At 34.7% G+C, this 23,146-nt stretch overlaps 1 protein-coding gene across 2 annotated transcripts in view; it reads left to right on the top strand.

Moving 5' to 3' along the window:
• mub (poly(rC)-binding protein mub) overlaps positions 1 to 23,146 on the top strand; it is a 347,807-nt gene that overhangs the window by 107,577 nt on the left and 217,084 nt on the right. The window lies entirely within an intron of this gene.

The following is a 23,146-nucleotide window of genomic DNA, read 5'->3' as shown; positions in this document are numbered from 1 at the left end:
CAATTGTTTTAAGAACTTAAGATAAAAACAGGAATCAAGATCTATGGGGTGAAATCACCCCTTGAAAATAATTTAAATTTTTCTTTCCCGTGAATTATCTTGAAAACGTTAAATAATAGCGAAAAGTTGTAAACATGAAATACATTGTTCTTTTACGTATATAAAATTGCAAAATAACATTTCTTAAGTATTTTATTTTCCAATCTTATAGCCGTGAAAAAACAATGTGCCTTTTGCTTGAACTTTTTTCACTAGCACTTATCGTTTTTAAGATAACCCACGGGAGACAAAAATTTGCATTTCTTTCAAAGGGTAATTTCACCCCTTCGAAGTGAAGTTCGGCACGAAAAAAATATTGCAACGTATAAGGCTTGACTTACTCTACTAACACGCAAAGTTTCAGAATTTTTTGTTTTCCGGGGTTCGATACCTTTCCTTGTAAGTAGCATACTCGTCTGTGTGGCGGATCGATCGAGGATTTCGCCGTGGCGGCAGTTTCGGCGGGTCGCCTGGTCTATAATTACACCGTGCAAAAACAATCCGTAGGTACTTCATGATGCATCGGGACGAGATGCGTGTTTCTCGGATCGACGAGGTAATTAGGCCTGCAGCCAACACCACTTCTCAAATCGTGCGCCGAATCTGAACAATACTGCCGTTTCGGTTCGCCTTGAAAATTACGTAAAATTAGCGAGCAATATGAAATCGATCAGATTCTTGATCGACGCATTCTGATCTCCGATTAACAGTTATTGCATCGATCACGAGGAAAATTGACTCGTTCATTGATAGCGTTACATGCATCGGATGACAGCAAATGTATACTTCAGTGTTATTTCTTTTTTAATTAAATGGGATATAAGGGAAGCTGGTTTGAAATTTAAAAAATGATTGAGGGAGGTATATGCTTCATTTTAATAGAAGCTGTTCGAATGAACAAAAATTGATAAGATATTCCATTCTAAGAAACGAAGGTTTCTTTTGTTTCCTTGACAAATGTTGTGGGAAACGTTAGAAAAACTAAAGAACTAATAATCGTTGCTTAAATTGAATAAATATGGTTGAAAAAAAGGAACCGATGAAAGGTTGTTTCACATTTGAACTACGTTATCAGTTTATTGAAACAAAGAAAATTTTCTTGTTGGCAAAGCTAGGATTTAGGTGTTAATATTTCTTATTCGAAGAGTCAGTATATTTGAAGAGCCATTTATCTCAGTTTAAACCATTTATCTTTGTTTACTATTTATACTATTCAAGCCTGATTTGTTTATCTATTTTGTATCTGTAGCCAACGTTGACCATTATTCGAATTACAATAACGAATAAATAATCGTCATTAATTATTCAAGTTATTCATTATTCCTATTATTCATTATTCACGTCTAAAACCTTTATTCGATATTTCCTATTAGTCATTTCCTATTCGCATTTTCAAATTCAGTTAATATCAAAGCAATGCAATTTACATTTATATTGTCATCTGCAGCGCCGGGACAAATTATTCAAAATAACTCCTAAAAGGTCGCAAATAAATTCAATCCATTTATCACCTATGAACGATGGATACATTAATCATTCGTTGTTCGCAAATAACACTCAAATTGAATTTATTCAATCTTTCGAGTATCTTTCGCCCAACACAGTCCGAAGCTACGAGTCTGACAATGAATAAGTATCCACAATGTTAGCTACGTGTATCAGTTGTCCTAACCGTGACACTCAGCGTTAGTCACCTTAAACACTATTATTAAAAACAAACCTTGTAACTAGTTTCGGAATCCCCCTCCCCCTGTCTCTTTTATACACACATATTCAGACACATTTGTAGAGGTCGCACAATCAGTTTCTTGCAAACTTCCGCGCATTACGCTTCGTCGTTAATCATCTCGAGTTTTCGGTGCTCGCGGTTTCCAATAACACGGTTATAACGTCGTCCCTGCTTTTACTCCTATTGATTAGTAGTTGGTTCCTTTTATATTAACTGAACTTCGTATTATTGACCCTTTACGTACGAATGTCGACATTTCAAGGAAATCAAATGTTCATAATTGGAACACCAAACAAATGATTTAATTACTTAAACAACAAGAGATCGTTACGTAGTTTTCTCTTCTATTACATAATCTGTTAAATTTGAGAACTCCGGAGCAGAGCCATTTAAGAGTCATTACAAACTGTAAAATGTTGTCATTAACCCTATGATATCGTGTCAGACTGATGGTGAAGATTTTAAATAGAATTGAACAAACATAAGTAATATTTAATTCTGCCAAGTCCGAATGAAATATTATTTTTCTATTATTAATTGCAACGCTTCCGAGTAAACGTAGACGTAAAATAAGTTTTTCCTTTTTTTCTAATGACTTATGAACAATAAATTACGTCTGTTGAGTGCAATTGGGAAAGAAGTATAATGCAAAGGGTTAAATATATAATAACATTTATATCTATAATCAGTAAAATACATCTATTATAATACATTTAGTAAAATTTGAGTTGTTGGTATTGTCAGTGAGAAAAAGCTTTGAGAGCAAAGGATTAAGCAATTTATATATAATTTAGCTTCATCCACTGAAGATTTCATATGTTTCAAAGAATTCGTTTGCAAAGGCTTAATAGTGAATCTTGGTATTTTAATTTTATTGTCTTCGTGCGGTACATTTGCGTATTGTGTGGGTATCTGTGCGAATTTGTGCGTTCAAAAGGAGCAGAGGCGTTTTAGTAGACAATTGCAGGCGAAAGGTGAGCTTTTAAACCTTTGCCCTATGATTTACTTCTCAACTATGGACAATACTTATTTTGTCATTAACAATTTATCAAAAAAAAGGAAAATTTTAGGCATATTCTATGTCTACGTCTGCTTTAAAGTATAATTATTGATAACAGAAGAATAATGTTTAATTTGAATTCAACAAAATTGAGTAATACATATGCTTGTTAAATGCTCTTTAAAATCTTCACCGCAAGTTTGACACGTTGTTATAAGGCAACGGGTTAATATTAACTTGTTTATAAATGACATTTCTGATGGCGTATTTAAATATGTAAAATCGGTCGCTTAATAATACAGATTTTTAGAAGCGCTTTGCAGCATTGATTCGTTGGCGCTGTCACGTGCATAATTTATACGCGAAAGAGTCTTATCCGCTTGCCTTCTCTCTATAATTTCTCGCGTAGTACGGTTTCCCTTTTCGTACAAGATTTATCCCATTAAAATAGATTTTAAAAATTATTGAATGGAATTGTAGAAGTAAATGTTACTTCTGATTTATATTAATAATTTTATATTACTTATTAAGTTATTCAATTTGATCTTTTTTGGTATTGTATCATTACATATTTTAATAAGAATAGTTTAAATAGATGACATTTTGTCATAATCACATTATCTCTTTACGGCAACATTTTTATGCAGCCGGTTGGATCTTTACGCGACATTCTACCGGCAAGGGTTAATTAACTAAAAAATAGATTTATTTTGAAACATTAAAATATTACAGAAATTTTACTAAAAATAAAAGAAAAAGTAAATACGTAAATTACTCAAGGTTAAATAAATATATTTCGATTGCAGCACGTGCGCTTCGTGTCGAGTAGATTCAAATATGCGTTCATAATTTGTATGCAGGAGTGAACGTGTTTTACGCTAATGAATGAATTTACGTTATTTGGATCTTAATGAACAGAAAATAAACGCTTGTGAATTATAGGTACGATTAATTGTTTATGCTCTTCTTATTATAAATTTTATTCTAACCAATAATCTTGAATCCTCGCTAAAAGGTTAATTGAATACAGTTAATAATAATAGTAATTTATCTTCATAATAGAGATAGTTACTATCAATTCAAGATAAGTTAATGACAATTTAATTACTTGGATAAGCAGGCAGAATAAATAAGTATAAATTATTCAAGTAAATAAAAATTTATTTATTTATACTCATATAATCTGATTAATATTAATTTTAATTTAATCAATAAACATTAGTTATTCAACTAAATATAAATTACTTAAACAAATATATAGAATGAATAAAAGTAATTTATCGAAGTAAACAGATTGAAGAACTTGCCACAAACAATAATTATCCAGATAAAACACTTAACTACCAAAAATTCATTTAACTAATTACCTCAGGCAAATATTTATTCCATGTAACCGTCATTCCATTAAAAAAATAATATATTACACACAGATACCTATAGCAATCTCTAAATCATACCAACAATCGTACCAACAATTATACCAAGCTACATCACTTTCTTGAACAGCCATAAAAGGAGCTCTCATATTTCATAAAGTCGTTTACCAACCTCCGCCATAGAACCAATAAAAAAGAAAGCAAAAGGAACTTTTGATTGGGGGATAGAAGCATTAATGACAGATCGTATTTCGATCAGCGCGCTTATTGAACATCGTAAATCCCGTTTGAATTTGCCGCTCGCCGGCAGCTCGTAATTCTGTCAACGCCGGTGAAAAGTAAGGCTCGAATAAAAATGATGCCAACCGGAGACGGAACGACTCGTTCCCCGCGTTTCCCGGCCGAAAGTTGGTCGAGCACCAGCGCGACGAGAGTTATGACTTACGTGGAACCTTTTGTCTTTCGACAATGGGCCGACTTGGTTCTATTGCACGCCGGCCTTGTCATCGTCCCTAGACCCTTCCGACTTTCGTAGTTGAACCCAGCTCTGACCGGCCGGTGTTCCTGACAGATAAGAGTTTTATAAGCAAGATCCGCCGGCATTCATTCATCGCCGATTTTATAGACTGGATATTGCTTTTGACTCGTTGATCCGAAGATTTCGGATTGGGGGACGAAGTTCCCTTTCATACTTGTTGTTATGAAGATCTTAATACAATGTAGAAGTAACTGATATGATTTTGCAATTGACGTATTCGATTGATTTCGTCTTGATCTTAAATTTGAAATTCTATTATTAACCACTTGTTAACGGAGATTATTTGAAATATGCAAAACATTCAGATGAAGCTAAATTATATATCAATTGCTTAATTAATTGAGAAAAAGGAAACTACGCGCTAATCTCTTGCTGTTTCATAAATTAAATCATTTGTTTGCGACTGAGTCTTCCAAATATGAAAATTTCATCTTGTCGAAATGTCTACATGTCTGGAAAGGCTTAACACGTTAACTATCATGGTGGTCACCGATGACTGGAGCTTTTACATTGCTTGATTACAATTAGAATGTGAAAATTTACCTGGAATTAAAATATTTAGCATCATAAATAAGTAAATAATAATGTAAGTTAAAAACTATAATTCTATATCATTAGTAATTAATTCTAATACCGATTATCTTTGTTTTTAAAGAATAAATAATATTAAATTAACATTCAGAATTATCGTGGCAGTCAACGTGTTGATCTACCAACCGGACAATTTTTTAAATTTAGTCAAAAGTGAATAATAATGATTTAACCCCTTGCCCTATGATTTCCTTCAGAACTGTGATCTATGTAATTACTTTGTTATTCATAATATATTGGAAATTAGAGAACATTTCAGTATTACTCTATGTCAACGTGTGCTCTAAGGTATAATCTCTGATAGCAAAGGAATAATATGTAATTTGCATTTAAACAAATTGAATAATATTTATATTTGTTAAATTTCTATTTGAAATCTTCATCGCGAATCTAACACGATATTGTAGGGCAAGGGGTTAAACAATAGATTAACAAAAACTATAAAAAAAGAGCCTTCTATTCCATTCTTATTAAAGATCTTCATAAGCCACAAATTCAGTTCAGTGATCCAACCGGCTGCATTAAAACCTAAGCTCACCGAGAAATTCATGCAAAATCTTTCCCAGCCATAAGATATGTATATCCCCCAGCGGCCAGAATTCAATGGTGATAAAGAAAAATCATCGTTGCATATTTAATCGCGAGGGATTCGCGTCGCGGCTTGGCAAAACGGCGCGCGAATAACCCAGTTTTAACTGTGCATGTTTTCGCTCGTGGTCGCGATATAGAAAGAAAATGGGGTCGAGGGTGATTTCGAGTATATAGGTGGTTTCGTTAAATGAATATTAATGCGTCGCGCGCCCTTTCACCTTACTTCGCACCGGTTTTTGTTCGACCGCCTCCTCCCAACATCTTTTGTTTGCTGCCGGTTATCGAGACGGGAGAGACGTCCGACATGCAAATCGAAGGGAAGGACTCTCGCGTGTTTAGCAAATACCTCGATGATTGCGTGTATCGGCCGTTCATGAATTATGCATCCCAATGGATTTACCTGCTGGGCTCTCGTTAATAACTGTTCGGTTTGGCGAATAAGTATGTCCGGTGATTAACCTCTTGACCGGTGAATTTTTTATGAACGGTTAGGAATGATTTTATTTTCCGTTCGGGTTTATACCTTCCGCGGTTCGAGCAGGTAGATATCAACGGAGACAATCAGATAATGAATGGAATTTTTTAGCAATGGACAGGAATAATTTTGCTCTCTGGTTGATTGTACTTCGTGCAGTTTGAATGGATAAAAATATATCAAGTTTCATTGATTATCTATACGGAGGAATTAACGAAAAATTCTGCTTGAGAAATACCAATTTTTTTTAGTCGATTATTTTATCGTACTTGATTTTTTAAGAAATTTTCTGTTTTTATAAAATTAGCAAACTAAGGTAATTGAACAATTTAGAATTACATTTAGAATGTATAAAATGAGGTTGCATTATGATTAAAATTTATTTATAAGCATTTCTACGTCAAAAGGGTATATTAATAGCTACATGTTAAATATTAATTTCTGATCACATTAATATTGCACAAGAATTAACGCGATGTTTAATCCCCTGACCCACAGCATCGTGTAAGGCTCGTGACGAAAATTTTAAACTGAATTTAACAAATCTGAATATTATTCATTGTGTTTAATATAAATTAAATATTATCTTCTTTTTATCAATCATAAACCTTTCGAGTAAACGAAGACATAAAATAATAACTTTCTCTTCGTAATAAATTATTAACAATAAAGTAGTTGTGTCGACCATAGTTAACCCCTTACCTTATAATAACGTGTCAGACTCGTGGTGAAGATTTTAAATAGAATTTAACAAACATAAACATTACTCAATTCCTGTGAATTCAAATTAAATATGATTAATAACTTATTAATGACAAAATAGTCGTATCGATCATAGTTAAGAAATAAATCCAGAGGCTAAAATAAGACATAAAAAATGGTACTAACATAACACGTCGACAAGCAGAATGTAATGCACTTAGCAACGGGTAATTAATATCGAAATTGCACTGATTAATTGGATTGCCGTTCATATTTCGCAATTTCCCCCGTGAGCAGGTTTTGGGGACATTCCACGTAGCCAGGGGACTAATTTCCTACTCGTCAAACAAGCGTACCGCAAGTAGGATGCATTCTATTTACTGTCGTTGAACGGGGTTTAAAGTTTCCACTAGCCATGGCTACATTATTATGTCGACAAGTAAGAACACAACGATCTATAGACGTTATAAGTCCAGCATAATACACGTTGACGACCATTGTTGGCCCTCACCACCCGGCTGAATTTTCATCAAACTTTCCGGAACATCGGCCTGCCTCGGGGAGGATCTATTGTGTTCACTACGTTGAATAAAACGATTATATATAATCAATTCTGTAGACGCCGTTGTCAGCACTTTTAGCGCGTTATTGTTAACATTGCATCGTGTTATGGTGGTCAAAGCGTATGTAAACAGATTGTAAGGTAGGACATCCTAGTGTATATATGAAACACGTTGCAAAAATAAACGAATTTCTTTAAATTATGGAGAAATGGTAACAATATATATGCGAAACTCCTTTTAACTAGAATGACATAATTCTTAACTTTCGTGTACACTCAAACCTTCACGGCGTATTTTCGTGAACGGAAATTTAAAACGCTATAAAAATGTTGTACGATGCATTATATTTAAATACAATATAAAAATATTTTAAATTTACATTCTTAAGACATGTTAATTTTAAATCTTAAATATAAATTTTACTAAGAAGCTTTGTCGCACTTTTAAATGAAGTTTTAAGAAGAACTTCACTATGTCAATTTAAATTTGATTGAAATATGCAGTGTGTATTTTGTTGGAAAATTTTCTATTGTTATTTAGTTGAGTTATTTGCAATATTTATTAGGACATTATAATATAAACGTTTTATTCGAAAGTAAAACGATAATTGACTTTTTGGTCAACCAAATAATAGATAAGACTTTAGGAAATATTAGAAAAGTACCAGACAACAATATTTAATAAACAATTTGTCAGTGCTTATTGCTCAAATATTCGAAAATACATATCAACCAAACAACTGTTGGACAAGTATTACACAAGCCTTTATTTGTCAAATGTCTACAAACACTTGTGCAGATACAATAATCTCTACTAAACATTCGTTGGATAACAATCACACAACTTTCATTTCTGAAACGTCTGCTAATACTTTCTCGGGCATACTGCTTGGTTAAGCACTTGGTTCACTGCATTAACCGATTGCCCAAGCTCTTAATGATTAATCCGTTATGTCTGGAATTCAGTTTCAAAAATCTCTTATTGTGCGCGTAATAAAATCAAATAATGAAGTGTACACTTGTCAAATGCAGGCCGAAAGTATGTACAATATATTCTAACGAAAAACTAAAGCGAAACGAAAACTGGAGGGTGCTATCGGAAATGATAATAGTAATTCTGATTAGTAGTAGTTTTTTTTTACTTGTTGTAATTTCTCTACTCAAATAAAATTTTTAAAAATCGTGATAAAGGCCTTCTTTTTCATACTTCCTTATGATGCAATTGGGTTAAGTGCAAAGGCTCCCACACAAGTTAAAATTTGTGGTGATGCAAGCATCTCTACAAGTGAAGGATTCGAGTCTTCCAAAGTTTCATGATACATAATAGATTCAAATAAAAAGAGAAAAAAGACTCAAACCCATCACTTGTAGAAATGTTTACATCACCGCATGTTCCAGCGTATATAAGTGCTTTAACCCTTTCGCTACAATGGACGAGATATCTCGGTTACACAATGTGGAAGAGACGATGCTACGGACGAGATATCTTGCCACCATGATAGCATCGTACGTACGACATCAACGATAACGAGATATCTCGTCCATAGTATCGTTTTTTCGACATTGTGGAATCAAGATATCTCATCCATTGTAGCGAAAGGATTAAAGAAGGAATTCTCCCTCAAACATTAGAGACAAGTTGATCTGCCCCCTTGGGCCCGTTCATCCACTCTACCTTCCACTTTGGACAATGGTAAATGTTCCTTGATCCGCGACCGAATGCACGTAACCATTGTATCCACTCTCTCTCTCTCTCTCCTCCCCCCTCTCCCAGTTATCTGTAGGTTCCCGATGCCAACAGGATGTCGTCCTGTCCAGGAATCCATCATCTGGCAAACCAGCTCATCTACCCGAGTAAATTGACTACGTGCACGAAATATCCTATCTGGCTGTTACCGAATGGCCCCGTAGTAGGACGCGGCCGAAAACCGGGAAGATTAACGCATCTGAAGGGACGAAATGAGCGGAAACGATGGTTTCCCATCGGTTTCCGGGGAAATACGTCCGCCCGGTGTCTGGCAACCGGTGACACACTGGCTGGCGAATAACGAGACAGAAAGTTAAATTGCATCGGGAACGCTTCCCGAGCAAATTGAAAACTTCGTGGCATCGCCGCCCGGATTAACCGGAATCAGTCCTCTCGACTTAATCGGACGCTACTCTATGAAAATGCCTCTTTGATTTTCTGATGGCTTTTTAGAAACCAAAGGAAGGGACCTGTAATTGAATGTCATCTACCGTTTTTATTAGATGATATGTTTAAGATGTATTGGGTTGAAGCAAAATCTTGACTTGTTTTGCACGTGGTTAATAAATAGATCTTTTTGTTTGGAACTGATAACTTTTGGTCTTAAACTGTTGTAACGTATATACAGGGAACTTCTTTCTTTGATTTCACTTCGTTTTGGTTTTGTCAGCGAATAGTTAGGAACTCTTGTTTTTATTTCTTATCAAAAGTTTTGCGTTTATTCAATACTATAGTATACTGGTAGAAAAATTCTTGGTTTAAATTCGTGATGTTGGAGGTATTTGAGGTCGTTAAATTTAAAAGCCATAGTCTTTTCTCAAAACTATTTTTATGTAGTTTGACGGATATGAGGAATTACATTTTTGTTTATTTTTTTTTTGATTTTGTATCCTGCAAACATCCTGAAAAATTTTGGGCAATTTTATACATATGTACGTTATTAAGCAACCGTCTTGCATTAAGTACAGTTCGTTCGTAAAAATTAGCTGAATAAAAGCCCAAAATTCGAATATTATGTTCATTGGTAGTATACAGATATTTATGCATTTATATAAATTATAAATAGAGGTAAACGTCACCACTGATAAGCATTCATTAAATTTTATTTGATTTTTGCTATCAAAAATCTCTTTGTTAGCGTATCAATATCCTTTCCTTCTAATTTTATAAAATAATCTATAGAAATAGTATTTTGCATAAGGGTCTTTAAGGGTAAAAAATGGATAGATCTTCCAACCCTTTACACTAGAGAATATTTTTCTCAACATATATTCATTACTTTCTGATAAAATGAACTATTTTACTTCGATCTTGCATGTGTCAATACATTATATAAAATTTAATATTGAATTTTAAATATTACAATTTTGTTGGCCTCTCGAGAATAAAGGACTAATTACCCTTTCTATAAATTAGTAAAAGAAAAGAACAAGTTTTTCTAAATTCGCAAAGTCTGATGCTATCGATCAATGATTCTCTCTCAATTAGTTTTTCGAAATTGAATTTCAATATAAACTGCTAATTCAAAAAGAGCGTGTCATGCATAAAAAGTTGTTTATCCAACAATCCGCCGTCCAAGCCTCATTTAAACTGCAAATTACCGTTAATGGTAATGTTCGCACGATTGAAAAGCAGGAACGCTAAGTTGCCAGTGAAAAGACCATTGGCAATTCGGATAAGTTTGAATTAACATGCACTCGTTTAAATGGATAGAGAATTTTAAATATAGGATTGCACTTAAAATTAAAGCTCGATCAAATTACAAAGTAATGACCTCTGTGACGCTTAATTAACGGAGTGAATTACATTGTCAGTGATGGAACATTATAAATTTAACGTTATATGACACGTGTTTTACAATAGAAATTTATATAGGTATTGAATAGAGTGCACACTATATGCTATGGGAAATATCTCCATTTATAATCAAACGTATTACCAAACATCGATATGAAATTCAAAAGAGATCCAATAATGGAGTTTGAATCGATTTGTATTCGAAATGCAGTTACTTTGAGTGTAAACCATTATTTCTCTGGAAATAACCAATACGGCTGCCATTGGTAACTAGACACTCGACATCTCATTTACGTGAGAAATATAATACGAAGATATGAAGAAATATAATACTTCTTTTTATCTTCGATTTTCTGCCAGTTATTTGAGTTTAATGAAGATAACTATTGGATTCATTGAAAATAATTAATATCTGTACCTTCCTTCTCGATTATTAAATATTATTCAAAATGATTCATAATGCCGACGAGAAATTATCAACAAATTGACTAAAAATGATCAATTTCTATTCGTTTATTGCTTGCACAGATCATTAAAAAGTATTCATAGAATTTCGTTCTTTTTTATATCATTTGTTATGAACTGAAACTATTAACACTAGATTTACAGATATTTTCTGTACAATTTGTTCTATCGTTCTTAGACAAATTAGTATTTGTTCATTTAGATTTTGGAAATTAGAAGTTTAAAAGTAGACAATTGGTATACCTATTGACGTAACTATCAATCAAAATCATCCCAAACGTTTATCAAGTAATGTTTATAATATTCAGTATGAGAAATAATATTCTATTTTATAGAAATAACTTATTTTATATAAAATAAAATTGTATTTTACCTAAAATTTGCAATCGCTGATCGTAAAACATGAAATTGGCGCGTAAGCCTTTGGTCCAATGTTCAAAATTGATCGAGGTCGATTTTCCAACAAGATTAATCACAGTCGCCGGAATTGTTGGGGCCACGGTTCGAATAAATACGTTTCACGAGCGTATCGGTTCGTACACGCGTCACGAGCTTGTAATGATCAATTACAAGGCACGGTGCGATGATTTAATAATGTTTTGCCGTGAAACAGCGAACAATGCCGCGCTGTTTAGAGGTCTCTGCGAGATAATAGCGAGATCAGTCACTAATTAACAAAGTTATCCGCTCACCATCAAATATCAGAGCGACCGGTTGTTAATGCGTTTATCGACGGATTGGATAAACATGGCGCACGAAAAATTATCGGGAAAGTAGTATTGACCTTTAAACTATTATATCGAATCGTTCGAGACTTTGTTCGTTACCATGGGATATATTGAATATATTGAATGCATTAATAATTGAATAGGAAATATAATTTTGTAACATTGAGTGCATGGAAGAATAAAGCAATTTTGCTTCGCATATCAGAACATTAAAGCTCAAAAAAGAGATGATAATTATTTTATCATATTTCAAAGTTACATTATTATAATAAGTTTTAAACAGTGATATAGAATTCCGATTAATTTATTTGTAACAAAGTTCTTTCATTGTAATAGAAAAGGGGTAAATAGTTTTAGATTATGATTAAACCAATTGTTACATAGGATTTTTTTCTGAAATGTATTAAAAACCATGTTAACTGTTTTTCAATTTTGATACAAATTATTAAGAAAAGATGTGCTATTTGTGGAAATATCGAATTCATATTTAATTAATTCTATACGATAATTAATTACTCATTCACATTCTCAAGAATTTTTAACGTTCAAACTAAAGATTCCCTTAAAAAATTCGAAATGTTAAAGTTTCAATAATGAAAAGTATCTTTACTGCACAAGACAAGATTTAAATAAATATTAATACGAACAAAAGGTTACGGTAATGGGTTCCATAAACATAATACAAAGAAAAGCAGTCTGATAGGTTGAATAACAAGTTAATTTACCTCGAGACTATTAAAGTATTATATTTTCGGTGTGTAAATACGTGTACAAACACGTGGCTGTTCTTGTTTTAAGTGAAAAGAGTGCTCTGTTAAAGACACACCATTATTCGTTTTAATTTATGTGAGGGCCGGTACGTTGCTGACTTCTCGTAATCTGAGTTTTACGCGAGTTTCTTGCCAACCGAACAAAGAAAAATGGACCGTCCGAGAATGAGAATTCACTCGGTGTGTGGGAGGTTCGTTAAGGAAAGAGGGTTGCACGAGTTTAGAACATTTACTACACGGTGAACATTTTCATTTACGTGGTCAACCGTCTTTCCCTTTTTCCATTTGCAATGCACATGAACTTCTGACCGCAATTTCTTTCGCAATGTATACATTTGTTTCATTTTTTCTTTGATGTAACATTCTCTGAAAAGTCTCTTACTGTTGACGAAATATTTTTTCATTACATTATTTAATTTTTTTAGCATTATATAGTGAACCAGATTTTATTTTTAATTTTTGTACTTCATTGTTTCATAATATTTCAATCATTTTTATGGTACACAAGATTTCACTCAATAACGAAAAATAAAGTTAAGTTACAAATAGAATTTATTATTCCATGACAATCAATGCTTCATTAAGTTTTGAACGAATTTTATTTACCCGTTGCGGCCGAATGCTACCATAATGGAGACTTCATGCTTCAATATCTAAATTCGAAAATTGCAAATGAATAATTTAATTATTCAAATAATGAGAGATTGGCATGTAGCTTTTTTTCTAGTTAAGACCTCGATGCATAACTCAGTCTTTTTTACGAAAAAGATTTCCGAAGGTTTTAAAAATTCTCGTCTGCAAAGGGTTAACATTTATATTATATTTCTCGCTTCTCAACAAAAAGATATAAAATCAAGTGAACTATTATATTAACACGTTAAAAGCCATGTCAGTCACCGATAACCGACACCTCCTACTTACTAGAAAATAATTATAATGTGTAACGTAACTGATGTCGAATAAAAGTGTTTAATAACGTAAATAAATTGACAACAGTGTATGTAAGAATTATGATACCAAACAATTAAACTTTGCATTCGATTTATTTTCAATGCTGTTGGGTGTAAACTTGTATATGTTTTTAGGAAAACATCTTAAATTAGTTTACAGCGGTAGAATTCATCGTTTTATATTTATTTTATTTATTACTATTATAATTTTTATAACCTTTTAAAGTATAGTACTTTTTCAAACAATTTCCAACGTTCTATATTAAATTTGTATTGCCATCTCCAGCATGACATACAAGTGCAAAGGATTAATAATTGTTCCTATCCATCTTTATTACGAAGGAATTACTGTTATATAAAACGCTTAAGATTTCCGTGGCGCTTAACGTGTTAAACACTCCCACTAACATCAAGAACCTTGTTTGCAACATCTTTTAATCTAACCTACAAACGAACGTTATCCAATTTTCAATTGGCTCAAAGTTGAATATGCAAAATGGTCCTCCTCGAATAATATCACAAACAAATTTCCCAAAAAGAAAAGTATAACCCAGCAACCTCGCTACACGATGGAACACTAATCGAGTAACTTAATGAGCGGCCGTAATTATGGCGCTCCCTCCGTGAACAGTGGTAAACGCATTTCACGGTTACCTTGTCGATAAGTTGGTAGCTCTGTCCGCGGGTAAAAGTGCTTTTACCCAATTTCCGACGGGTCATACGAGGCACCGGTTCGAAAAGCCTCGACTATTTGCAGGATGGATGCGCAATCAGCGACGTGTGTGCGCCGCGCGCATAGGTGAACATCCACCGGCCAATTGCATTATGGTATGACGGTGCAGCTCGAACTTTCCTGCCAGTTCGAAAACTGTCTAATTCGCGAGCGTGACCGCTCGTTAATTGCGAGACGATAATTAAGTTTGAAGGCGGCCTAATAAGGGGTGGTTGAGGGGGGCTGTTAAGGGGCCGGAGGGAAGGGGTGCAGCGGCACAGGTCCTTCCGGTTAGCATCGTTCACTCTCAGTTAATTTTCTCGAGAATATAGACGCTTGCTGGAATTTTGGGACGAGTTCTTACTCCGTGCAGACGATCAAAAGCTTCTAAAGATGAAGAAAGTTCGAAAACTTGGAAGCAATTGGGTAATTAGGAAAGGGAAACATTGCCGGGGATTTTTGTTAATCTTTTATAACGTATGCTTAACCTGTTGCGCTGGAAATTAATTCGGAGATTTAGTAAAGTGTCGTGGGGAGAATTTTGTTTTTACCTGTTTCCGCGGATATGTATAATTTCGCTTTAGCTTTTCATTAGAATATATTATAGATGCATATTTTTAATACTGCAATATGCTACCAAACCGTAAAGAGCCAAGCACAGTTCCAAACAAATTTAACAGTGATACAAGATAACACTCACACAAATATCCTAATTCAGCCAAGAAAACAGAAACCACTCAGTACGATTACTCCAATAGTTCCACCCCCAAACAAGAAGCCATTTACAATCGATTCAAACCCAGCACAGCTAACTATATACCTGCCAGTTCCCCGAAACTGATTAAAAGCAAGCACCGAACAACAACCAAACGTGTTCAAGTAGAAACCCAGCGCGGCAAGAAACAGAGGGCGCATAAAGTGGCAATGGAAGAAACCTATCCATTACGCGTTGCATTCCAGGTACATTAGCAAGACTCCCGCAGAAGGGGCGGCGTTCCCAACGGTACAAAATGCGCGCGTATACGTTGTAGTCTTGCGGGTAAGACGCAACGAAGAAGAGTCGAGAGCTATTTGACACTAAAACTACCGAGCAATTGGAGTGACTTATTTCTAAATTTTTATAAAAATTAGAACAACATATTTTTCGAGATTTGATTGATTCCTTATTATTGTATCTGTTCAAATACACTCATTTATTTTACAGTGTTTCGCAAAATCCTTGTCATGATTTAAATATTTGCAAACTAAAAATTCTAAAATGGGTCAATTTAACTCGTCTACTAGTTTTAGTGTGCCACCTGTGGACAAAACCCAAAAATTTGACTATTCACATAACGAAAATTGAACGTTCCCAATCTGTTACTAAGTAATCCTTACTGTGCAAACTGATTTTCATGTAAAAAATTAATAAATGACAACCACCGTTTAGCACGCTCACAGTTTTCCGTGCAGACATATATTTTTACTTAATACTCATCGTTAAATATATTTATACAGATTTTCTACAATGGAAAATACTCTCCGAAGTACGTAACTTTCACATAATTTTATGCAAATAAATTATGTTTCTCTATTTATATAAAATTGGAATCTTTATTCAAAGTATCCAGTAGTTAATATTAGCCTACAAAACGTGAAACGTCCGGGAACGTTATGGTACCCGTAGTTTTCGATTCTGGGAGACCACGCCAAACGCCCATTTTCTAGACAAAATTCAATAACTTACGATGTATTATAGTGTATATACTATTTACCTCTCACGTTAGGTCCATCGGCCAACATGCTAAAAGTGCACAAGGGTAAGAGGACTCTTCCACTCACGATGCTCGGGCCGGTCTCGAGTTTCGACGCATGGTCACTATTGGCACGCGGCAATAACAAAAGACAGAAGTGAAACTGAATGCGACGGAGTGAGACGGAACTATAGAAAATACATTTCTATCGCATTCGGTTTTGCTGTCGACCTTCATTGCTGCGCGCGAATAGTGACAATTATGGTAGTATCGTAAGTGCAAGAATCCCCTTGCCCCTGTGCAGTTTTAGCTTGGTACCCGACGGAACTAACGTGAGAGACGAATAGCATATACAGCATAATACTTCTTAAGTTATTGAGTTTTGTCTAGAAAGCGGACGTTTGGCGTGGTCTCTCTTGAACAGAGAACGTCACATTCTATAGCTCGGCTTCGCTTGCTGCTCCGTTTTCTCGGCCGAGGGAAAATGGCTGCTCTCCGCTGCAGAGAGAGGAGAGAGAGATAGAGAGCAGTTACAACGGCCCTACATACATTTACCAGCCGACACGGTCCCGTGTTCGTATCGCGTGCCGGCCTTCTATTCCACGGCACGTTTGCAGGTCTGCAGGTTGTACCGCGAGGGGTTTCGCCTTTATTGGATGAGCCCGTACGACCGCTGCTAATTATGAAATCCCCTTAAAGCCGCCACCTCGGCGAACCGCGCGCGCTACCCGGTCTCACGCGGCCCGGACGAAAATAACAACGGGGGCCGGCTAAATTCTAATTAACTGCGATTTAGCATTCTCGCTCCTATTTCCACGTCACGTCCCACTACGCCCCTATCCTCTCTGGCTGTTCGATCTCACTGCTTCTTTTTGCGTTTCAATGGAATAGGGGGGAAGAGGGAGACAGAAGAGGGGGCGGGGGATGATATTTCCGCGACGCGTAGCGGGATAACGAGCGACGACGAGAACAATTAAAAAGTCTGATGGTCGTTTATCGGGTCGCGAACGACTCCGGCTTCGACTCTGAGGACCCCCTTTTTATCGAGTTTCTTTTTGTTTTCTTGTTGGGTCGGCGGGAACTTCGATTGTATTGGTGATCGTTGTTGTTGGTGGAGGGAGCTTTGCTTTGATTGTGGTTTCAGTGGTGTTGATAGGGCCGTGTCTGTGGGCTGGTTTTGGAGATTAATCGTATGAACAGGTAGTTTCATTGTTTTTTTTCTGTTCCGGTTTTTGCTATTATTGGTATTAATACTCAATAGTAACAAATATTATTAATGTTAAAAGGTAATATAATTAATATTAATAAGCAATAGTAATTGATGTTATGAATATTAATAACGTTGTAATGGGTCAGCCCGTATGTAATACAATTATTTAAAAATAAAGATAAACAGAATTTCGTTGAATGTAATTATAATGTATAGATGGATAACTAATAGATAATGTAGGAAGACATGTTTTAATTTAAAAGCAGTTGTTTTTCTTTAATTCAAAAAATATAAAAAATATAAAAACCCTCGTTATTTATAGGATGGCCCAATAATATTAGTGTTTAATTAATCTAGAAAAATTTCATAACAGCTTTTCTTCTCGAGAACTCTTTGTAATCATGTACTTAATGCATAGAATAATTTATTTCTTCATTGTGTACAGGGACTACTAGAATGTTTATCGATTTCACAGTTGTTAGGCCGTATGACTTTTAGAAAGCGAAAATTTGAACTGTTAACTTCGTAATGATGTCATAATGTCGAGCGGGTACATGGCGAAGACTCTGCATTGAATGAATATGAATACATAATTTCTGTTCTTGCTGAGAAATTACTAACAGCGAAGTAACTGTTATTGTTGATGGGTTGTGAAGTAAATTATGAGGCTAGAGGTTAATGAGAAATTACCTATTCATAACTGGAATAGATTGTTCGGAAGTAATATCCATTGTTTTATATTCATTGATCCATAATTATTGAAAGAATGTAATGATATTCAGTAAGTCTGCTGTTTACATTATCGCTAACGCAGAATAAATGGTAGCGATTCATAAATAAATTAAACATCTTGTACAAATTTAGTTTTAAAGAAACTTTTTATTTAAGTAAACAGTAAAATAAGATACTTATTCATTATCTCGGTTTCTGCTTTCAAGTTTCATGTTTCTCTTATGCTAGATGTCTTAGTCAGCGTGATACAGCTGAAAAACAGGTGATAACAGGTCAGAAACCGGTCGAAAAACTGTAAAATGACATTCCTTTTAAATTAATGTTATACTTCCTAACAAACATCCCTTTTCAAAATTACAATTTATATTATACATCTATATAATGTAATTACGTAAACCAGGATACGTGATAAAAAAAATGGAATTGCATAAATATAATGTATACAATACATAATACAATATAATTAATGAACAACAAATAAAAACAGTAATTAAGAAGCTTAAAGACTTTCAATTCAGCTTCAAAATATATCAGAACTACACCATTCATTCATTCTTACTTCATATTACACTTTAATACATCGTTTTACAAAACAGAGCCCTCAAGTTACAACAAAAATGCAGTTGATTTTTCACGCATTACTCGATTCCACCAATTTCACTCCGTTCAATATCCTTGCTTACCGCGTTCAACACAAATCAATTTTTCTCGCGCCATTCTGTGATAGGGGGATTCAATAACACGATTCCAGGAGTCCGGGAACTTTACAGACGTTTTAAACTATTCAGAAGATTTTTATCAATCCGATGGCATCCCGACGACCATTTCCCGCAACATTCGTCCAATTCACTCTGTAACCTATAGACACTCTGACGTCCATTCTATTTTTACCAGATATCCAATACGGTAAAGTGATTGAAGCCTCGTCTTTCTGAAACTCGCTGGAAACGAGACCTGTCTCTCTTTCTCTCTCATTCTCTCTCCGTTTCTTTCCCTCTTTCTCTCTCATTCTCTCTCCGTCTCTTTCTCTCTTTCTCTCTCATTCTCTCTCCGTTTCTTTCTCTCTTTCTCTCTCATTCTCTCTCCGTCTCTTTCTCTCTTTCTCTCTCATTCTCTCTCCGTCCCTTTCTCTCTTTCTCTCTCATTCTCTCTCCGTCTCTTTCTCTCTTTCTCTCTGATTCTCTCTCCGTCTCTTTCTCTCTTTCTCTCTGATTCTCTCTCCGTCTCTTTCTCTCTTTCTCTCTGATTCTCTCTCCGTCTCTTTCTCTCTTTCTCTCTTTCTCTCTCATTCTCTCTCCGTCTCTTTCTCTCTTTCTCTCTCATTCTTTCTCCGTCTCTTTCTCTCTTTCCTTCTCTTTTTCTCTCTCTCCGTCTCTTTCTCTCTTTCCTTCTCTCTTTCTCTCTCTCCGTCTCTTTCTCTCTTTCCTTCTCTCTCTCTCTCCCCCTCTCCATCTCTCACTCCCGCCCCTCTTTCTCTCACCCTGTCCATCTCCCCCTGGTGCCCTTCGAGGTCGTATCGAAACGGAGTTAACCAGCCACTCGTCCTTTGTAATGCTGTTTTCGTAATGTTAGAAAATGGGAAGGCGGATGTACAGGTAGCTTAATGGCTATCCGGCAAATTGGTCCTCATTCAACGTTCTCCAACGGTGCTCGCCAACAAAGGGACGAACGATAAAGCCGCGGATTCACCGCGTTTATTATCCCGCTTCTTCCCGCTTCTTCCAGCTTTTATACCATCGGCAAAGATAATAAAATATCCTTGCGTTCAATTATTGGAGCCGGCCACGACGCGGACGCGTTGTTTCGTTGCATACATAATCGGGATACCGTGGATCTAGCGTTTCAAGAAGACACTTTTATTTCTCGTCTTATTTTCAGAGTACTGCGGAATTCTTTTTCTTCTATTTTTCAGTAAACTAAATAACATTTCTTTTTTATGGAACGCCGCAGATTTATATATACACGTTTCAACTGGATTCATGAATTTTTATAGGTCGTTCTCATCGGGATTTTATTATGTCGCGGAAATATAGGTTAAGTTAGAAGATGCTTTTTCGAGAGGATTTTTATTGTTTGAATAAATAAAGATGAATCGGTCGGGTAAATCGGTTTAAGATGTAAAAACGAATCGTTGGAATATATTATAAATGGAATAAAGATGGGTCAATGGATTTGAATGAACGAGTCGAATGAATGCAAATGAATTATTCGAAAATATGGTTGAAATACTATGGATTATATAAAATCACTTGAACAAATAGATGGAGCAAACAAAGATATTCAATTAAACGAAGTGAGCAAATAATAAATCTTTCATAAAATTTCTTTAAATAATTTGTTGCGAATAACAAATGAAATCAGAATAATCGATCTAATTACTATCTTTAATTAATATTGATACAAACAATATTATTCCCATTTTCAACTATCTCAGATAAATATAACATTTTTTACCTCAATTCGAGCGACGCTCATTTCAAATTTTATAATTGCAGTCCGAGGGAAATTATGGAAAAACCGCGTGACGAGGAAATGTTCTGTTCCCGTTGCAGCGAGAAACCGGAGAAACTCAGCTGTTAGAGGTGACTTTATGAACCGCCGTAAACATAGAAATTACGAGCCGCGAACTGATTCGCGGTTGATCGTCCCGTTGTGCTCATGAATCTTTCCATTTGCGACGAGTTCCCGCGCATTTGCATAACACGTCGTCGTGACGCGTCGCTGATAGTCCCAGCTCCGTTTACCGGATGACACCATTTACCTTTCGCTTTTACGAGGCGACATTGATTGCCGGGACGTTGACGCTGTACACTTTTTAGATAAAATGATGAAATATACGGAGAGAAATTCAGCTCTTCATCTCTTTAAGCTACCAAATACGTTTATATTAAGTCATTCCATAAATAATGCCATTTATTATTTTACTTTGTAAAATATTTTTTAGCGATTTCAATGTTATTTTCGAAAGTGACATTGGAAAATTAATCAGAAATAGGGGAAAGTCATGCACAATGACAGTCAATGCGATGACAATTAAAAAAATAGTTATTATTAATTGTTTGTAGTAGAAGAATTTCCAAGTTACCATTGAATTGGAGTAATTTCATGGATTATGATAAAAGTTACGGTTATACTTCTAGTTAATTTAAAAATAAAATTTATTATGTTTTATCGAAAATTATAATGTATTTATAAATTTCAATTATTCATGTCAGACACATGTAATAATTGCTTCTTACATCAAACTCATATATTTACTCAAATTTACATTTTTATAAATAAATTTAAAGACATTGTAGTATATTTTATTTCTTATTCTAATAGCTTCAGTACATTCGATCGATACGAAATTCTTATGTAAATTCTTTTAGGTCACGTGCTATTGTAGCTTAAAATATGTTTGGAAGCGTTAGTTATTTCCTTGGAGACGTGACAGTGCTTCGAAGACAATAAAACGAACAATAGGCGTGTTACCAAGTGGAAACGCTGTTTATTTAAGGGTTGAGTCCCAAGAAACCTAGCAAAGAGGGGAAAAAAGGAAATGAACGGCTCAAAGAAAGCACAAACGAGCACGGGGCCGTAATTTTCAGAGTCCGGCCTCGTAAATCCCCAGACAGTTATTGCAGCCGTAACATCATTTAAAAAGCCCGCGTCAGGTTTATAAAACGCACTTTTTCCCCGACGACATCATAAAACGATATTAAACCGGCGAAAGAGCGACGGAAGCTTCTTACCCCGCAAACGTCGACGTTCACGGGCCTCAAAGATTTCTCCTCGCACGAGCATCCTGTCGAGGAAAATTCTCCTGGAGGATAACACCCAGGAGGGAAACTTCGAGGACACATAATCTTTTTATTTTCATTTTGGAATACATACGATTACAAAGGATTTTGATTTTTATGGGGAATCATCTATTAGAGAAAAAGGACAAATAATTAATTATTTTATTATAACACGTGAAATAATTGGTTTGTGTTCCTTTTTTTTAGAGCAGTGCAAACGTACATGTGTACATATTCTTAGACTTTTAAAAGTAATGGTTTTTTATTAGAATTACTGTCGAACTAGTTACTTAGCTAATCTAACTAACTTAATTAACCTTACCTTACTGACCTAGATACTAGTATATTTAAAGATGTCTAATGAAAAGAATAGTGAAACGAATTTATATGAAAATTTATAATTTATAAATAAATGAATAATCTTTTATGTAATTATTATTCATTTGTTTGTTAATGTTTCAAAACCTCGCAAATTGAAACAATTTCTTTCTTTCTTATACCTTTTAGTTCTCAAAATATTTTAAGAAGTATATTTTCAACCCAGATTTTAAGCGTTATTACCATCCTTTCAATACAATCAACCTCCAATAAAAATTAAATATAATACATAATAGAAACAAATCATATTTCCTCGTGAGTCAGACAATCCGAAAGATGAATTTTTGCTTGCGAGCAGTGTTTTGAACCATTTAGTTCCGACAATATTCTAAGAAACATATGTTCGACCCCGTCTTATAATAATAGTATATTGCAATTGCTCATAATAATAAAGAGAAATCAACTTCCAATAAAAAGTATATATGATACATAATAAAAACAAATCATATTTCCTCGCGAGTCAGATACTCGGAAAGATGGATTTTTGCTTGCAAGCAGCTATCGAAGTTGCGACTACCATTTTTTCCAGCTTGACGAAG

Source organism: Nomia melanderi, chromosome 13 (assembly GCF_051020985.1).
Source record: "Nomia melanderi isolate GNS246 chromosome 13, iyNomMela1, whole genome shotgun sequence".
Lineage (NCBI taxonomy): Eukaryota > Metazoa > Arthropoda > Insecta > Hymenoptera > Halictidae > Nomia > Nomia melanderi.
The sequence above is the reverse complement of the archived record's forward strand: the minus strand, read 5'-3'. Positions and strand labels throughout refer to the sequence as shown.